The sequence below is a fragment of the Malania oleifera genome, chromosome 2 (assembly GCF_029873635.1).
Source record: "Malania oleifera isolate guangnan ecotype guangnan chromosome 2, ASM2987363v1, whole genome shotgun sequence".
Lineage (NCBI taxonomy): Eukaryota > Viridiplantae > Streptophyta > Magnoliopsida > Santalales > Ximeniaceae > Malania > Malania oleifera.
Window position 1 is genome coordinate 128,718,002 of NC_080418.1, and position 21,776 is coordinate 128,739,777.

The following is a 21,776-nucleotide window of genomic DNA, read 5'->3' on the forward strand; positions in this document are numbered from 1 at the left end:
GTTCTTGGCAAACTGATGAAAGAGCACTAGAATGATTAAAATTTCTACAATTATATTAAAATAAAAATGAAATGGACAACATATTAGTCCTTTCAATTTTTTTTTTTCCTTGTATATATATATATATATATATTTTACTATTACATGATATGGTAATACTTTTTTCTTTGTTTATTTGTTTTTTTATTATTTATTTTTACTTATATTTGTAGAGATTTTAGATTTGGATTTGTATTGGGTTTGATTAAGATATAATATAAAATTATATGGAAACTTGAAATTTGGCCACTTACATATGAAATTTTTTGGGCTTTCTCACTTTTAGGCTCAGAGAAGCCCAACATAAAAATTGGAAAAAGCAAAAAAAACAAGCCTTGTGCTGGCTACCATTGACCCATTATGCTATTTGATGGGCCTTGCAGAATGTTCCTAAAACTCACTCCAGCAGAGGCCCAGTGCTGAAACTGAAAGCAGCGCTCCAGAAAGAACCAGAAGACTCAGAAAATTATAGAGGAAGGAAAATCCCGGAATTCTCCTTCAGGCCCTTTCCCAGGGATCTAAACCAACTTTCCCAGCTGTTGGAGCTTACAAGATGCCTTGGAGCAAGATCAAGAACCAAAACAAAATACATAAAGCTGTTATAACTAATATGTGTAGTTAGATTAGTTGTTAAATTGCTGTTTTTATATCTATATATAAGAAGACTACTTGTATAATAAATGTAGTAGTTTAGTTTTTCTAATTAAAGAGAAGATAGTTGATTCTTTCTGCCTGCATCTCAAAAGGCATTCCTGTGTTTTACATGGTATCAGAGCAATGGCTTCCGACAGATACATTGATTGAACTTCACAGGGAAATGCTTATTGCAGGAGCAGCGTAGTCATTTTCAAAATTCGAAATTCAACTGCAGACACAACTGTGGTTGATCAAGGGAGTTTTTCAAATTTCAGAAATTAATTGATTCAATTTCTAATTGTTCTTTTAATTTTTTTTTTCTTTTCTCTCTTTACTGTTCCATTTCTATGGTGGAACCTGAATCTTCTACGCATTCTGCTTCTATGGTAAATGTTGATGAATCTTCAAGAAATCCGTCGGATGATTCTTCGAGTGTATATTACTTGCATCCATCGGATAATCCTGGTGCTCTTCTAGTTTCTGAAATCTTGACTGGTGCAAATTATATTGCGTGGAGTAGATCTATCTCCATTGCTCTTACAGTTAAGAATAAAATTGCATTTATAGATGGTACTCTGCCTCAATCAAATTCTGGTGATTCTCGAATTCAAATTGCTTGGTTAAGAGCAAATAATCTCGTTTTATCTTGGCTAATGAATTCCATAGCAAAAGAAATTCGTGGAAGTCTGTTGTACTTCACAGCTGCGTGTGATGTTTGGGAAGAACTCAAAATAAGGTATCTTCGAAGTGATGGTCCAAGAGTCTTTACCCTAGAAAAATCTCTTAATTCAATTTCTCAAGGAGCAAGATCAGTCACTGAATATTTCAATGAATTCAAGACACTCTGGGATGAATATATTAGCTACAGACCAATTCCAAGTTGCAAATGTGGAATTCTTGATAGATGTTCTTGCAATCTTTTAAAGATTTTTACAGATAGGCAGCAATCAGATTATGTGATGAAATTTCTCATTGGTTTCCATGATTCCTACTCTATGATGCGAAGTCAATTACTTCTCCAATCACCTTTGCCTTCTATAAGCAAAGTTTTTTCTTTGCTACTACAAGAAGAAAGTCAAAGATCATTGTCTAATGCTGTTGGTTTTTCCATGGATTCTCATGCTATGATTGCTGCACAAACACAGAAGTCTGTTATTACTAATGGTACTCGTTTCACAAAATCAAAAGCCAGAGGAAATATTATTTGTTCTCATTGTGGATATACTGGTCACCTTGCAGATAAGTGTTTTTATTTGATTGGATTTCCACCTGGATGGAAAGGTCCACGAGGCAAGAAAATTATTACTCCTCAAAATGGAAATACAAATACAAATTTGTCAAATGCAAACGTTGCTTCTTCTTTGGAATTAAATTCAAGCATCTCAAATATATTTTCTCAAAAGCAAATTCAAAACTTGCTGTCCCTTGCAAATAGCCTTTCAAATACAAATGCAACTCTTACAGCAAATACGATCTCTACATCATGTAGCATTTCCTGTCATGTTGTTTCAGCTGACAAAAACTCTTCTCCATGGATTCTTGATACAGGAGCTACAGATCATATGATTTGTTCTCCTCATTTTTTCACTTCAATTCATCAACCAAAGCAACCATCTGCAGTTCATTTGCCGAATGGTCAATCAGCTCCTGTTATTTTTACTGGAACTGTTCATTTTTCAGTTGATATTATTTAACATAATGCTCTTTATATTCCTTCTTTCAGTGTTAATCTCATTTTTGCTTCAAAACTTACTAAAGAAAATTCTATTGGTTTATTTTTTCTTCAATCCAAATGTATTTTGCAGAACCTAATCAGCTGGAAGATGATTGGTCTTGCTGAAGTAAAATCTGGCCTATATCATCTACAACAATCTCCTGTTATAGCAAGGGATAAATCTGATCTCAAGTGTAAATCTTCTGTTTCTTCAGCAAATAATTGTACTATCAATGCTGATATTTGGCATTTTCGCCTAGGACATATTCCCTCTACTAGAATGAAATTTATCAATGCTATAAATCCCAATGTATCAGCAAATCCAATTCATATATGTGAAGTTTGTCCCTTAGCCAAACAGAAAAGGCTTGTATTTCCTATATCAAGCAGTTATTCCAATAAAGCTTTTCAATTAGTTCATTGTGATATTTGGGGTCCTTTTTCACCTGTTTCATATTCTGGTTTTCATTATTTTCTCACTATTGTAAATGATTATACAAGATTTACTTGGCTTTATCTCATGAAAACCAAAACAGAAACTCGTAATATTCTCACAAAATTTGTTTCTTATGTTCATACTCAATTCAACACATTGATTCAAACTCTTAGAACTGATAATGGCCAAGAGTTTAACATGCCTGATTTTTACAATAGTCATGGCATAATACATCAATTATCCTGTGTTGAAACACCTCAACAAAATGGTAAAGTTGAAAGAAAACATCAACATTTACTTAATGTGGCTAGAGCTTTGCTTTTTCAATCCAAATTGCCACTTTCTTATTGGACAGATTGTGTGCTAACAGCCACACATCTTATTAATAGAACCCCTTCTTCTAATCTTCAAAATCAAACACCATACTTTCTTTTATTTCAAAAACATCCAGCTTATAACTATCTAAAAGTTTTTGGATGTTTGTGTTTTGCTAGCACACTTACTGCTCATAGAGGAAAATTCCAACCAAGAGCTTCGAAATGTATTTTTCTGGGTTATCCTCCAAATGTAAAAGGGTATAAACTTCTGGATCTTGTTACTCTCAAAACTTTTATTTCCAGAAATGTAGTTTTTCATGAATCTATATTTCCTTCCATACCAGACACAATTCATACACCTTTTGTTTTTCCTAATTTTCCTCAATATTTTGATTCTTCAAAGTCCACCCATTCTTCAATTTCTATTACACATACTCCCCATTTTGAGGACAATTCCATTGAACATACTCATATTGATACTCTCAGAAGATCTCAAAGGATCAGAAATCCTCCTGCATACTTAAAGAATTTTTATTGTGGTAATATGGCTCAAACACTTCCAGCATCTCAATTATCTTCCAATTGTAACTCAGCTTCTGTTAAAGGTAATCCTCATTCTATTCTTCATTATCTTTCTACTTCTCAGTTATCCCCTAAATATAAAACATTTGTTGCTGCTGTTACTTCCACTTTCGAACCTCACACATTCAAACAGGCTATTGTTCATCCTCAATGGCAAAATGCCATGGCAGACGAACTAAAAGCTCTTGAATTAAACAATACTTGGGATCTTGCTATTTTACCATCCAATAAGACTACAATAGGTTGTAAATGGGTCTATCGTGTAAAGTTCAATGCTGATGGCACAATCGCCAGGTATAAAGCCAGACTAGTGGCCAAGGGCTATACTCAACAAGAAGGGTTAGATTTTTTTTATACTTACTCTCCTGTTGCTAAAATGACAACTGTGCGAACATTACTTGCGATTGCTGCTATAAAACACTGGCATTTACATCAATTAGATGTAAATAATGCCTTCTTACATGGAGATCTTAATGAAGAGGTATATATGCAATTACCACCAGGCTACTCTTCAGCTAATGACCCTCGTGTATGCAAACTCAAAAAGAGTATCTATGGATTAAAACAAGCATCACGCCAATGATTTTCCAAGTTATCCACCTCTTTGCTGCAAATTGGTTTTACTCAGGGCAAATCAGATTCTTCTCTCTTTATCAAAACAACTTCCTCAGCTTTTATAGCTTTACTCATTTATGTTGATGATGTTATTATTGCTTCTGATAGTATTGATCAGATTAATGAAGTTAAGAAATTTCTCCATGATTCTTGTAGACACCCTATTTTTGCCCTAACCAAATAGAACAAGGGGTTTCCTTTTTATTATTATTTTATTATTTTTATTTGTATTTTTATTATTACTTTCTTATAATTATTTTATTTATTTATTATTATTGTTATTATTAATTTACTATAATTATTATTATTATTATTATTATTTTATTCAAAATTGATACTTTATTATTATTATTATTATTATTATTATTATTATTATTTATTTTCCTATATTATTATAAGTAATTTATTATTATCACTATTATTTATTTATTATTATCATTATTATTATTATTATTTTATCTTTATTTTTTTTATTTTTTACTATAATTACTATTTACTATTTAGTAGTATTATTATTATTATTACCTTATTGATATTTATATTATTATGATTATTATTATTAATATTATTTTATTTTTCATTATTACCATAAGAATAAAAGCATAAAAAAAAAGAGAAAAAGAAAAAATAAAATCAAGAAAGGAAAGTTTCTTAGGGTTTTCAAAATTTTTTTTTATATAACAGCGGGGGAGCGTAGCGCAGCCAGAGAAAAAAAAGGGGCCAAACAAAAAAAAACTCTCAACACTTACCCGCAGCTCTCTCTTCCCTCAACCCTATCTCCCTCCATCCTTCACTCTCTCCGCGAACCAGCCGCCCTTCCTCTTACTCCCACAGACCCGCCGAGCCAACCCCGCCAGCTTCCCCAGACCTTCTGCAACCAGCTTCTCCGGCCAACCCACTCACAACCCCATCACTGCCGCCGCGTCTTCTTCTTTCAGCATCACAGCGGCCCCGAACCAACAGCTTCCCAAACACCTAGCAGCAGCGGCAACTCCGGCAGCCATCTCCATCACCACAGCATCACCTGAGCCCCGTCTGTTTCCACTACCATCCACACCACACCAGCCGAGCACCACTCCAAGACCCGAACACCACAGCAACCGACACGAGCAGCACCGGCGACCTTCCTCTGCAACACCATCTCTGGCCACCTAGCCACGGCTCCTTGGGCTCCGGCAACAAGACCCCGACCACAGTTCGCCTCCTCCAGTCTCAGCAACACCACCGTGACAACCCACCGACACGAGCAGCACCGGCGACCTTCCTCTGCAACACCATCTCCGAGCACCACGGACTTCTGCAACTGCTGCTGCTGCCCCTCTCCACACTAGCTTCTCATATCGTCGCATAGGTATGTATTGTTTCATGTATATATATAGATATATGTATGAATGGTCTGTTAATATTATATAATTCATAGATATGTATGATTTATTACTTTAATATTATCATGTAAACAGTATATTATTTTAGTTTTTTTTTATTGTTACGAGTTATTTAGGCTGTTCATATTAGTGTGTTTATTGTTTAAATATTATTTAGAATTTTTGATTTATGTAGGATATTTATCTTGTCTATTGTTTATATGGTATTTGGGGATTTTGATTATTATTGTTTAGTATTTAGGAGTGTATTATTTGTGCAGTCCAGGTTTGTTCTTTTTATTATTTACATTATTTTCATTATATTATCAGCAGTTATAGATATTATTGTTTGTATGTTACTATTATTATTGTTATGTGTAGCATTATTATTATTATTATTACACTTATATTGCATGGTAGTTTTTTTTTTTTTAATAATTGTTATTTATTGTTATGAATTACCCTTATTATTGTTATATTGTAGATAATATATATATATACCCATGTCCATATTTTTAATTGTTTTCATATTTAATACCCATGTCTATAATTTTTTTTATTGTAAATATTAATTGATTTGTTCCCATTGTTGTAGGGTTTCTTTTATTTGCAGTGCTAAGTAGTCTATTGCCTTGTATCTAAATGTGGTAATATTCATTGTGTGCATATTAATACATTGTTTGTTGTAGCATTTAATTAACTATGTTATTGATTGTGGTATGTTATTTACTTTAGTATATATTGTGTATTTAGGGTTTAAACTATTACGTGTTGTATTTAGGGTTTTAATGGTATATTTAGGGTTTTGTTCATCATATGCTTTATTTAGGGTTCGATTGGTCTCTTATATTGTCATGATATATTAATGGTAAGGTTTCAAAATTATTTCCATAATTATTGTCGCATGTGTTATTTGTTAATTCTAGGGTTTAAATTGCTTCCCATAATATTGCTTGTGTAATAGTTTCCATTATTGTATATATTGGATGTATATTATAGGGTTTAATTTGTTTCCACATTGTTATTGTATATTAATGGTAAGGTTTCAATTATTTCCATAATGATTATTGTATATATCGTATATTTATTTTAGGGATTAATTGTTTCCATATGTGCATATAGTGAGAGTTAAATTTGGGGTTTTGATTATTCATAAGTGAGTATTATTATATTTATAGGATGTTAATATCTTACTATATGCTAGTGTATTATTATTACGTATGATATATCATTATTATTATTATTATTATTATTATTATTATTATTATTATTATTATTATGTGCTGAATCATTATGGTATCATTACTATTATATTATTGATGTGTTATTATTGTTAATATGAGATTACCATCAAGGCAGTGTTATTGTGATTATGTGTTGTTAGTGCGTGTTATATAATTATTATAATATTATTATTTATGTAGTAGTGTTGTGATATTATTAGTATAGTATCCGGTTGTATTATTAATGTAATATTATTAGTATAGGGTTGTTATTATAGTAGTATGTCTCTATTATTGTTACCATTGTTATCATTTCCTATTAATATCCATAGTAGATATTCTTAGTATTTTTGTTTCTATAGTATATTTATATTTTGTATTATGTATTATAGTATTTATTATTTTATAATATTATATTATTTTCATGTGTGTATATCCCTATGATTTTAATGCGGGGGTATGAGCCTTTGGGCTTCACGTACCTTAAGCTCTGAGAGAATATATGTATATATTTATTTATTTATTTATTTATTTTCCCTATGTATTTATAAACTCATAAAAATGAGTAATTTAAAGACTTATTAAATTAACTTAGGGATAATTTCAAATTAATTAGGTACCGTTCGTAAGAACGGGCGCGTAGGGGGTGCTCGTACCTTCCCCTCGCGTAACCGAACTCCCGAGCCTAATTCTGGTAATGTAGACCTATTTTACCCCTAACGGGGTAGTTATCACGTGTTCTAACCACACTAAAGGTTAGTGGCGATTCCGACATTTCATATTTTCCTTAAAAATTAAAATTGATTTTAATTTCGCCGCCCGGAGCACACGCGCTCCTTGGACGTCGCGACAATTCTTTTACAATCAAGGATCTTGGTGAATTAAAATACATCTTGGGTTTGGAAATAGCCAGATCAGCTAAAGGCATTGACATATCTCAGCGAAAATATGCCCTGGATATTCTCCAAGACAGTGGTTTCTCTGGCTGTAGACCAGCCAATTTTCCCATGGATTCTACTCTGAAACTCAGTACTGCAGATCTTTCTCCTTCCCTAACTGATCCCGCATCATTTCGAAGGCTTATAGGTCGATTGTTGTACTTAACTATAACTCGGCCTGATATTGCTTTTTCTGTTCAAGCATTAAGTCAGTTTATGGCTAATCCAAGTACACTTCATCTTCGAGCTGCTGAAAGAGTTCTCCGATACATTAAATCTACACCAGGTCAGGGTATTTTTATGTCTACAAACTCATCTCTTCATCTCAAGGCATACTCAGACAGTGATTGGGGTGGTTGTTTGGATACTCGCAGAAGTGTGACTGGTTTTACAGTTTTTCTTGGCGATTCTCTTATTTCCTGGAAATCGAAGAAGCAGCCTACTGTCAGTAGATCATCTGCTAAGTCTGAGTACAGAGCTTTAGCTACAACAACTTGTGAAATTCAATGGCTTCTTTATCTGTTAGCTGATTTGCATATTTCTCATCCTCAAGCTGCTTTATTATACACAGACAGCAAACCAGCTTCTGAAATTGCCTCTAATCCTGTACATCATGAAAGGACTAAGCATATTCAGCTGGATTGCCACCTGGTTCGAGAAAAACTGCAAGCAGGCCTCATCAATATAATTCATGTTCCTTCTAAGCACCAACTAGCTGATATCTTAACCAAGCCTCTTGGTTCAATCCATTTTCATCATCTTATTCACAATATGGGAATGATAAATATCCATTCTCATCTTGAGGGGGGGTGTTGGAGCTTACAAGATGCCTTGGAGCAAGATCAAGAACCAAAACAAAATACATAAAGCTGTTATAACTAATATGTGTAGTTAGATTAGTTGTTAAATTGCTGTTATTGTATCTATATATAAGAAGACTACTTGTATAATAAATGTAGTAGTTTAGTTTTTCTAATAAAAGAGAAGATAGTTGATTCTTTCTGCCTGCATCTCAAAAGGCATTCTTGTGTTTTACACCAGCAACCAAACAGCTCATTAGTTATAACTTTGATTTAGAGTTGTATTAGACTTGAATAAGATTTAATATAAAATTGTATTAAAATTTATCAAAATTCATCCAAATTTACATCCAAAGTTCAAAATGCATGCTTCCAAACACAACATAAATCCTGTAAAACACCTTAATCATTAAATTTCAAATGTCATAGTCTTAAAATTTGAATTATGAATATGTTGAAAAATTTAAATCTTGATGTAAATTATTATCTCAATTAAAAAATTCTAGATCTACCATCATCCAAATTTATCACTAATAGATTCAAATGCCGTATTAGATGACACTAATAAAATCTATGCATCGCCACGAATATTAAAATTTTCTTTTGGTGACATCAATAAAAACCAACATGAATTTGTTTCATGATCTTTAATTAGGCGATTGGTTTAAAGTGTCACATATTTAGAATAATTTTGCAAGAATTCAATTTACCAAACATGTAGATGTGAAACAAATATAGAAGAAAATTTGAATGTCGCATAAGTGTCTAAAGGACAAAAAAAAAAGAAGTTTATATGCTTTAAGATTAATTTGAAGTAATTGGCATATTTTAATTTTAACCATTGAATTTATTTCCAATTTTAAAATATAAAAGTAAAATTCAAAAAATTCAGATATGAGCCCCTTAAATTAGAATTTAAAATAATATTCTTAATTACATGCCTTATATGGTAACAAGATTGATTTTTTCTTTAATGAAAAATTCTATATAAATTTTAAAAATTCTTCTCTTGGCTATATATGGAAAAAAAAATAGGGGTAAAAAATTAAAAAATTGTACAAAGACATACATGTGTTCTCTTTGCCACATCGAAGGATTATAATAATTTGTCACATTTTTAGGGTAATTTAAATAGGAAAAGGAAAAAAAATATTTAATGAATGGTGTTGTGTAAAGGGGCAACATGAAATTTGAAGAGGAAATATGATTTTCTTTTAACCAACCTTTGTCCTTAATATGGAAATATCTTGTTTGGATGGAATGATTCCAAAAAAAAAGGTAAAAAAAAAATTCTCCACCTTTATATCTTGAAGTATGGTTACCCAAAAATAAAAGGAAAAAAAATAATTTTTTGATCGATCGGGGCTCACATGACGCATGAATCATACATATATATTGAGGTAACATATTTCCTATCACATATCCTTTCTCATCTCTTATAAAATTCAGATACGGGACTTCGAACATAATAGTCTCAAACTTTAACCACCCTATTAGAGATAAATGCACTAACTGCACTTTTGAATGGAATGGAATCAAATTTATTACTTGATTTGGGTTTGGTCACACTCTCCGTTCAAATTTTTATTCCATTCCTTTCTTACACCATTCCATTATGCAAACAAGATATACCGTAATATATAGCATTGATTCCTCATAAATTAATGTTTTATTAAATAAGAAGTAAAATAATAATAAAAATAATAATAAATTTCATTTAAAATAGTCTCATACCACTCAACCCATAGCCGGTTCTTGTTATTAAGTGAGAAATATTTTAACATGTAAAATTTCGGTGCTACCATCACAGAGGAGTTGAGTGCTTTTCATTGTCTTGATCCAATGGACAAAATTAAGGGTTGGAGGTGGACCATGGCACATGCAGGGCTTGAGACATTGGCAGACAAGACTTGATGGATTCATGAACTCCAAACATAAATATGCAAATAGGAAAAGATATAATTCCTGGTTACATGGAACAAAGCACATGTGTATCAAAGGTTTTTAATTTAAATTATTAAAATTTTACATCATTGACAGGATGGTGCAACAAACTCTATAAGAAGCTCCATTTGAGTCAGAGTTTTTTTGAAAAAGGGGACAACAGCAAAACAATTTTTTTTTCCTTGATTGTATCTTTTTTTTTTTTTTTTATCTATATCAACAAGAAAAAAATAATTCATTAATTTCTTATATGTTTTCCAAGTTTTAAATAGGACGGAAGAATGAGCGTGGACTTCTCGATGGTCAAAGGCATCACCCTCTAAGCGGCTCTATTTTCAATTGGGAGCCTCTCAAGGGCCTCATGTAATTTTATTGGGCTTAATTGGGGCTTTCAAGGGACTTCTTTTAAATTTAAAAAGGCTCCTTGTAGTCTTAAGGGACCCAATTGGGCCATAAAGGGCCCAAGAGGTTGCTACATGAGCCCTAAAGTATAACATGGAGCTCAAGCTTGACTCTAAGAGTGGGGAGAACAAAAGGAGGGGGGAGATCAATTGGAGAAAGTGGAGAAGAGGAGAGCTTAGAATAGAGACTTTAGGAGAGGGAGAGAAGATAAGAGAGAGAGGAGGTTTACGTTAAGAAAAGAGGGAGAAAGAGGGGTACGACCACCCAAAGGAAAGAAAGAGAGAAGGGAAGGGGAGAAGAGATCGAGAAGAGAAGGAGAATTCGGCCATACCAATGAAGAGAAAGAAGAGAGAAGAGAGAAGAGAGAAAGGAGAAAAATATAATACATAGAAAGGTATGAAATTTTACATAAACATAGAGACTCGGAAAATGATAATAATAATAATAATAATAATAATAATAAAGAAAAAGAAGAAATTGATTTGGTGCAAGGCCAAACTGTCGACGGTTTTGGTGGAGCTTAGAAAACCGTCGACGGTTTTGAGTTACCGCGGTCATGTAAGGGTAAAATATTAGAAATTATTTGTTTAAAAAGGCCAAATCGTCAACGGTTTCCCTTGCGCCAGCATGCTTATATAAAGGGGTTGAGTTCATTTTATTTGTTAAAAATCAAATTATCTCCCTATCTCTCTGTATGGTTGCGGCCAACTCTCTCTCCCTCCTCGATTTTTTGCCCAATTTCAGCCCGAATCAAAGGATAAACGTGATTTCGGGATCCTAGTGATGATTCTCTACAATTTAATCAGAGCAGTTTCGTAAATCAAACATGATCATATATATATAACAGTTTGTTCAAAAATTTTAATATGACAGATTTTACACAGAAACATGAAACGAGTTATGTTACGGTTATTTATGAAAAGTACTATATGATAGCAGAATCCTGATGGCTTAGTTTAGTTTCAAAGCACGGTATTGTGGCTATTAGTTCAGATTAGTGCCATCACACGTCTCAAATAGAGTGTTGGTGATCGAATAATCGATTGAGCCTATAGAAGAGTAGTGTGTTCCCCTGGTAGTCCTGACCATACTGGGCAGCCCAATCGTATTTATAGATGAGTCAGTTTTGGCTTAACATGATAGGCCAACCATTACTAGGTCCCGCCTACAGGTTCCACAATCCAATCATGTGGGGGTAATACATGATATCAGCTAGCTATCCATTCAAGAGAAAATTTCAGTATTATACAGTTATAGCAGTCGATTTACATGTTTTTAGTAATTTATTATAACACAATATGTTCAAGTCAAAAATATGATTTCTCCAGACTTATATAACTATGAGTACAATTTTACTTGATTTAGCATATACAATTAATTATGTCCAGCATATATTTATGATACACAATGGAACTTCTGTTGCCACACTCTGAAAATATGGACTATCCATTAAATATGTTCATTTTACAGACAATGGATAGTGGCGTTCAGCACGAATAAGTTATCCATAAAATATAGTTGAACTTTAAGCAAATGATGGATACATGCATTTATTTTTAAAAAAATTATCCATTCATCAGAAAATATAATCATTTAAACAAGAATGGACATAGGAATTTAGCTCACAGCAGTTTAAAAGGAAAATTATCCATTTATCAGATAATATGTTATTACGTAAAAATGGATATATAGAGTTCAGTGCAGCGATCAAAAATTAACTATCCATCAAAAGAATTTAAAACAATTAGTGATTTATGGATAGTATACTACAGTGTTGTTTTTATGTAGGCATGTAAGTGAAAAAAAAATTATGAGAGCATTTAAATTAAAGAGTCATTAAAATGACATGCTCCCCCTGAGTTGTGCACTCTGCTTACGCCTTTTTTTTATAAATTCTTCACTCTGTTAGCCATGTGCTCAAAGATTTTCATTGATTTTAAGTTTAGCCTTTTATGCTGGTTTTAGGAAAATATGATATACAATATAAATTTAATTTCCTATAATTCAATTTAGTATGATGGGCAAAAATATGCTATATTTAATGATATTTATATATAACCATATATATATATATATATATATATATATATATATATATATATATATATATATATAAAATTAAGAATATTGTAACGATTAAAACCTTTTGAATGAGATTTATTTAAACATGCTTATGAGATTTAATTTAAGAATTGATAGTTTTATATAACCATGCTATAGCCAATATTATCATATATTAACCAATCATAATCATATGTATATATATTAATCTTAGATTGGAAATGATCACTACGACTCACGTATTGGCTAGATTTTGTTATGGTTCTCAATTGATAATAGTGCATACTAAAATTCAGAATTTTTAAGCACAAAACACTATTTAAATTCAAAGCATTATAACCCCATTTATAACAATTTCTAAAGTTTTATGAGTATATGAAAATTTCTTTGAAATGAACCTCATAAGATATCATGCAATTAAAAAAACTATCATGATTCATACAAAGATTTAACACAAGATATATCATACAAATCATGACATAAATTCAACGCTATATTCATCATATAATTCACAAATAAAATTGATACAAGATATAGCACATGAATCAATATATGAATCAGCTATAAGGTAGAAGGAGGAAGATGTACCATATTAGTTTACTCATTCTTAGTCGTTAGAGCTCAAGGTGGCGTTCCTCTCTCTCTCTTGGTTTTTCCAAAATTATTAATGTTCTCATATCTCTTTAGTACTAGTATTAAACATAATCTTATAGAAACCATTAGTAACTAAGACACAATATGAAATATGCACGACACTCATATGATATGCATTAAACCATGTCATGCTCAAATCATTTTCAAATATTGGGAAACTATGCATTTTAAAAAATCATTTTCAATGGGATATGAAAGAATTTGCTAAAACCTTTTTCAAAACCTCCAATCAATTGATTTTACAAAAGCATTTTCAAAAATTCAAATGGTAAAATCTATATAATAAAAGCAGTGAAGGTTTTGCAAAGGGTTTATCCTCAAAACAGGGATACACTAATGATGAGTCGTTGCAATCTTTATGCAAATGCGGTTAAACTTATTGCAATCAAGCTCTGATACCAGTTGTTGGAATTGGTGTGATTCCAATAGGGGGGTGAATTGGGTTTTGAAAATATTTTAACTAAATTAAATATTTACACCGATTCACCACATATCATATCTCATTTTAATTATGGTCATGTATGTAAAACTGAATAAGTAATATGTGCAGACATAAACGTGTATCTCATTTAAAATAAATGTATGCATGCAATTAGTTATAACTATAAATGAACAAGCATACACATGCTGAATTTAAAGCGTAGAAATTAAATGAGATGAGGAGAGAAAGACACACGATATTTGTTATCAAGGTTCGGCCAAACCAACCTATGTCCCCGCCTTGAGCATACCCCTCAAGGAGTCCACTAACTCTCCTCACTTACAGGTAGAGCAAAAACTGTTTACCTCTCCTTACTAGGTGAGGAATACCCCACGTCACATTACAGGACTGACCCTAACCTACACACCTCTCCTTACGGAATGAGAAATACCCCAACCCAATTACTAGGCTTAACCAAACTGGTCCCCTTTGCCGGGGGGGTGACTCCCCAGTTCAATTTCGAGCTGAACCCAACCGGTCTCTCTTATAGAGTAAAGACTCTCAAGTTCAATTAACGGGCTGAACCCCACTGATACAATAAAACAAATTTTGTACATTTGAAATGCTTCTAAATACAAACAGAGATGTACAAAATGATGATATAAAAAAATGCACTCTCAAATGATATGAAATATGCTCAGTAGAGTAAAGGTGCTTTTTCAAAATAATTTTTGCAACCTTTGTATATAATATATATGATAACAACTTCAAAAGTTTAAACCCTATAAAAAAATTTTTCTAAAAATATTTGTCAAGCAAGTTATCAGGAGAAACCAAGACTTACTCTTAAAATTGATTTTAAAACAAACGAGGCATTAATGAGAGTAAAATGGTTTTAATGATATAAATGCCCTAAAAAATTTGCTCTCTTTCAAAAATGACGTTACAAGAAAATGGATAAGTGAAAAAGAAATAAAGAGATTGTTTAAAAATTTGCCCCAAAGAAATTTTTGCAATAAAAATAGTTTGGGGGAACTTTGATTAATAAAATAATTTGAGAGAATTTTAACATGAATAAAAATTACTAATTTTGGCTTATGAAGGAGTATATATAGATTTTTAGAAAATTTTGACTGTTAGGGACACACTCGTCATTTTGAAAATTGTCCAATTAAAAATTAATTACGTTTTAGTGCTTATAATTACTAGAACCCGAGAGATTTAGTCAACCAGTCCAAGGTGTTGGTCCGCTAAACACTCACAGCAAATTTGAATTTCAAACAAGGTTCGATCGGCTAAGTCAAAGGCGAAAACCAAACCTTCATAGGTTTGGTCGACCTAGCTTAAAGCCGGTCTGCCGGTTCTTCAAAGCCGGCCGACCGAGGCGTTTTTGAACTACAAGTTCAGTCGCCCGAGGACATTGGAAAAGTCAAAATCATATGGTCGGTCCACCGTGGAAAATATGTTCATTTTAGGTCGGTTGCCAAGGCATGGTCAAACAGTTGACTTTTGGCCTTCAATGTGTTCGGTCTACCGAGGTGTTTATAGCCTAAGTGGGTCGGACGATTGAGGCTAGTTATAACTGAATTTTGACCCTAATTTGAAAGGTAAGGTCTCCTAAGGTCAAACTATGACCATCTAATTCCCTATGGTTAGTCTATGGTGTGGTCTAAGCATTCAAATCATATCATACAAGATGTATGCATTATTACAAGCCAGATATGAAAACTAAATGACAATACAATAAACACAAATATGTCTTCTTCTTCTTCTTTTGCTCTTCTGTCTTCCATGGAATGCGCCAAGTGTATAATCCTCAGGTTCCTCTTGGCTTCCATGTCCCTTTTGTCCTTATATGTGAGTTGAAACATGATTTGTTCATGCACTAAATACACACATAAGAAACATATGCTTTGTCAGCATTAAAATAGGGATCGTGCTCAAAAGATCAACACAACCCAAAGAAAATGATGAAGGAAGGGAAGGGGACAAAAGAAGAGAGAAGGAGAATTCGGCCACACCAAGGAAGAGAAAGAAGAGAGAATAGAGAAAGGAGAAGAATCTAATGCATAGAAAGGTATGAAATTTTACAAAAAATAATAAGTTCATGTTCTTACTTTTATCGTCTTTCTTGTATATTTGTGTTTGTTAGCTATGTTTAAGGATAGGGTAGACGACAAGGTGGTTGTGCATAGTCTTAAGTGTTTAGAGTAAGGGTTTTAAGGGAGCTCTTAGGCAGCTAGGGTAGTATGGGGTTGCTGAAAAGCCCTAAGACAGCAAGTATAGCAGCTGCTATGGGTTTTGTGGCTAAAAGGGGAAGTGAGGAGGGTTGCGTATCTCTTAGGCGGTTTGTGTGTGGTAAATTGGAAAAGGAGGCCACTGGTCATACCCATGGGGTTTCCTTGCAGCCGTGAGCAGCAACAAGGATGTTAGGGTGTGTTGTCATTAGGGTTTTGTTGGGGATGTGTAGCAATAAAAAGAGGTTTTCGTCGATTTCTTTTGTTGATAAATTTTAGGGCCGAAGTTCAGCAAAATGGGAGAGCAATGGGGAGTTTTGGGGGTGGTGTAGACACCCAATTTTAATCGGAGCCTTAAATAACAAAATTTTCATTTATTTGGGTACAATGGAAAGGCCAAATAGAGGAAAATACATGCAATATAGGGAAATGTGGGAAAATACAAGGAAATACATGAAATATAAGGAAATGAGGGGGAAAATATATAGAAATACATGGAAATATAGGGGAATGCATAAAATACAGAGAAATACAAGGAATATTCGAAGGATATTTGAGCACCTTCATCGGCACCTGCACACACAAAGAGAGGTTAGACAAAATCAACCAATAAAAGGAGAGATTTTTTGGATTGATTCTTTAATAAATTGAAAATTTTGTTTCTTAAAAATGAACGATTTGCTGCCAAGAGGCTTGATTTGTTTTCCAATCCCATTACTCGGCCAGGAACCCCTATGGAAAGAAATTAGCTCAAAGAATCTGATTTCAATAAGCCATGGTCGAGGATGGGAGTTTTTTTGTAGGAAGGAAAGCATGTGCATGAAAAATTGGATACAAGGAAAGGGTTGGTAAGGGAAAGTTTGGTTTATTGCTTACAATGTCTGATCGAGGCCCTAACCTTATAAATAAGGGCCTTCGCAGAGGGTAAAGGACACAAACAAAAAGAGGGAATAAAAGGAAAAAAGAGAGACAATACGATAGTGAGAGTTAGGTGAGAAGCTCTAGTTGTGATTAAGGTCAGAATGGGAGAGTCACGGCCTAAAAGGGTTCTCACAACCAGAGGAAGGTCAGAGCCAAAAAACCTTTGGCCAAAGGGGTTCCCATGACCAGAGGGGGCAAAGGCATACCTAAGCACGTCCCAAACACTAGAGAATGAGCAACCAAAAGCGCAGCAAGCGAAAAAAGAATACCCTAAGGAGTACGAAGACCTAAGATAAATCAGGTTTCATGTTTGCTTTACTTCCATGATCTTACTATAGATATTCAGTTGGAACAAAAGGGAGTATCTCCCATAAAATTTGGCGCACAAGTCCGAAAGCCCATGCTCTAAGCAAGTCCCCAAGCCCATGATCTAAAAGAAAAGCCCCAAGCCCATTCTCAAAAGAAAAGTCCCCAAGCCCATGCTCTAACGAAAAGCCCCTAAGCCAATGCTTTAAAAAGAGACCATACCCAATGTTTAAACTCAAAGACCATCCCCTTCTTTTCTTTTAAAAGCCCAAAGACTAGGCCCATGGTTTAAAAGCTCAAACAGCTAGGATATCAAGGATGTGACATTATTTGATACCTCCTCTCCATATGCAGCTTTAGGATCGCATGACTTTATTCAACAAAGAATAAATAAATTGAAATTCTTGGAAGAAACATACAAGATTAGATTATATTAGATGCTCTGGTTTGTGTCATCTGTACATCCTTCCTAATATTACCAAAACCATGGTTCTTGCAATTGGGGTCAGACATTCAGCATTCTTCCTAATGCCACCTATAAATGATAGGAGTGGAGGTAGAGGTTTCATAGCATCTAGAAATTTTAAAATAAATAAATAAATCAAAGAATAATTTAATTGAAAAATGAGTTGGGCTTTTCAACATCTTCTGTAAACATATAGGAAACCTCAGAGAGGAAACATGTCAGCATATCTATAAAATGAGCTGGATTCAACTCCTTCACTGTGTCCTATTTTTTTTTTCTTCTTTTTTTTTTTTTTTTAACCATTTGGTAGAATCCATTACAGATAATGGGTCCATTATGGACCCTCTATTTCGATCCATTTTGAAAATCACAAAGGCATTATTTATGAAACCTAAATGTGTTCTCCTACTACTAATTTTAGTTGGTGTTCATATGAAAATGCCAACTTATATCTATTATAAGATTCTTATCAATTGAAAGTGGAAATTTTCAAACAACATGCAGCAATATATAAATCTGAAGGAAACTATTGAATTGACTACAAAGTTGAATATCATGTCACCTACTTACCTCGGCACACATGAAGATCCTTTTATGCAGCACATGTTTAAGGTTGGATATTAGATACTTTTCCATAATAGCTCTCCATTCATATTTTGGGAATTCTTCCTATTCATATTTTGGGAACTCTTCTGTAATTGCTAGCTTCTGATTCATTTTCCAATTGCTACTATTAAATCCCTTCCTAGATTCAGCAATGCAAGCACCACCTAGTAAAAAATTTTACTAATCAGTAAATCAACATGCACCCAAATAAATAAAAAAGGATTTTGTAAGAGAGAGAGAGAGAGAGAGATGCATTGAGATTCTCATAAAATGTTCTACAAAATGGCTCAACAAATGGGAGTCTGTATGCACAAATTGGAAGTGACATTTAAGCTCAATGGGGAGGCTTCCTTTAGTTTAATGAGGGCCGCAGAACACCATTCATCATAAGAATTGGCAACCTCATTTTCCTAGGCAAATATAAGAAAAGCATCCAGCTCAATCAGGAACTTTCTAGGAAGCAGGTTGATTTTTGAGACCCAAAATAATTTGAACCAACACATTTTTGAGGGATGAAGTGATGTTCTCAATATCCCACTATTCAAGCAACTTTATTTTTGAGTGATGCAGTGATCATCTAATTCTATTTTTAGTTCCCTTGTTCAATTTTATTTTGTAGCGGAATGTATCATGATTCAGTTCAAGATCAAAATATTTATTCTCCATCATCCACCCCTATTTTAACTACAAAGGAATAAAAGAGGGAAACATTTCATATCTCTGTCAATGTGTCAACATGTCAGTAGTAGAAAGTTCCTTCTTATGTTTACCTGTATTACTTACTTCGTAAGAAATACTTGATAACATATCTTACAAATATTCATGTTGATGGGTTGATATTTGGGTGAAAAATGTCATTCTGTGTTACATGTGAGGATCACTTAATTCTCACAAGCCCAGTTCTTGATGTCATCTTGACCTTAAGGACGAGAATAATTAGATATTGTAGGCCTGGTCCAAGCAGTGGGACAAATAGTGTAACTTGGTTACCACCTTGTGTTGTGCTGCAAACAAGTCCAAACCAATGACAAAATTAATATATGTGCAGGCTGGGAGTTATCAAGCAAACTAACAATAAGGGAACTCATATTCCCATCTCTTTATGAATGAAATGTGTGGTAGAATGTAAAAGTTGTCTCTTGACTGCTAAAACAATTATCAAATTGATGGAAATATTATCCTATGAAATGTCTAGCTTCATATTTGTACCAACCTTTTTTGAATAATACAGGCAGTCTTACTCTTCGTAAATAAATGAACTTCCTCCAAGACATCAGACATCTAGCACACATCATAAAATTTTCAGAAGGAATATAAAATATCATCTCTATTGCATATAGGAGATTTAGTACCCTATCATTGTCTGGACAGAAAAAAAAATAGGACAAATTCATTATTACAACAATTAAAATATACATGAGCACGCCATCTTAGCATGATCTGTGGCAACAACCCATACAGAGACATGTGGACTAATTTATTGCTAGTCAAATTAAAATATATAAGAGTAGAGTGCGCTTAGAAGACAATGGGCATGCTGCTCTTTCCCTAAAGAACTTAAAATATACAAGAGCCAAAAGAAAAATAAAAGACAAAATACACAGCAACCAAAAAAAATGAAACCTTTCTGGTGCTATGCACATCAACAATGGTAAGATCAGATACATGGGTGTTCCCACTTGCGTCATGTTTAGTAGCATACTGCTTCCCAAACGCACCATTTTCTGTTTGTGACACATCTGAACATGATAGATTTTCTGGCAATAAGTCATATATCATTTCATTGTATAATATAAGCTACACTTATATTAGCAAAGTTTCTAAGAATCAATCACTTATACATATAATGAAATGTGCATACCTAACTTATTTTGCCAGTTTCTAGGGGTGGTTTTTTTGGACCATTTGTAATAATTGGATTATCTGGATTCCTCTGGGTTTTGGTGTGGGTGTCTGCAGTATCAATAACTCCTGATTGAAATCCTCAAATATCAAAATATGAGGTGGACTGCGTACTTAATAAGTGGCTTAGGGTAGAGAACAGACCCAAGGCAATCAAAGTGAGACCTCCCTTTAGGGCCTGCTTTCAAATCTACCAACATGGTCCCTAATTGTTGCAAATGTCATGCATAGCTGGGTACCTCACAAGCATATTATCCAATACCTTGCATGCATCTTTGTGAGCTTATTTTTTCTAAGCAAAATAATGAATTAAAACTATCATTTATACTAAAAATTTAAATAGAATTATACAAATACAGAACATTAACATGACATACAAATCATATATAACAAATTTGCGTTGGGGGGGGGGGGGAGGAGTGAGTCAGCTTTTAGTAGATGACTGAATTAAACATAGAATTGTTCAAAGCATTTTAAACATGGAATTTGAAATCTAAATAAATACAAATTTCGTAGGATGCAATTTTTCTGTTTGACTGACCAGAAAATCGTATTTGCTTGCACAGGAATCCTTTACTAGAATTAGTCATCCAGGAAAACCCTCATTCGGGGGTTTTGTTTTAAGCTTGTGCATTTGTAATCAAATCGTTCAATAGGGCTTACTTAGGTTATATCAACAAGTAATTATTGGAAAAATTACTAAGACGGTTATTTCTTTAAGTGCTCAAGTGATTGTGTGGTGGTATTAATCGTATTTCTCTTTAAGTTTTTAAAATTATTATTGTAAGCATTATTCCTCTTTAACTTTTTGATTTTTTTCAAAGGAGAGTTTGTGTTATAATAAGAAGAAAAGTACACAAATATAGCAATTAATAAAAAGTACATAGAACTAAGGGAAATTAAGAGTATACCTTTATTTTTTTACCAAAAAAAAAAGGAAATATGTGTACAAAGAAATTCATCTAATTAACAAATAAGTTAATTACCCCAAAAGTCTCAAACACCATTTTATCTAAAAAAGAAAGGACAATGTATTATAAAATCATATGGCTCAAAGTTTTTAGCATTTTATTATTGACCAAGACTAGTTGATAATGAGTTTTAAAAAATATTTTTAAAATATTTAGATAGACTTAATACTTCCTTACTTCTATTTAACATATTTCAAAAGATGTTAAATTTTATATTTGTC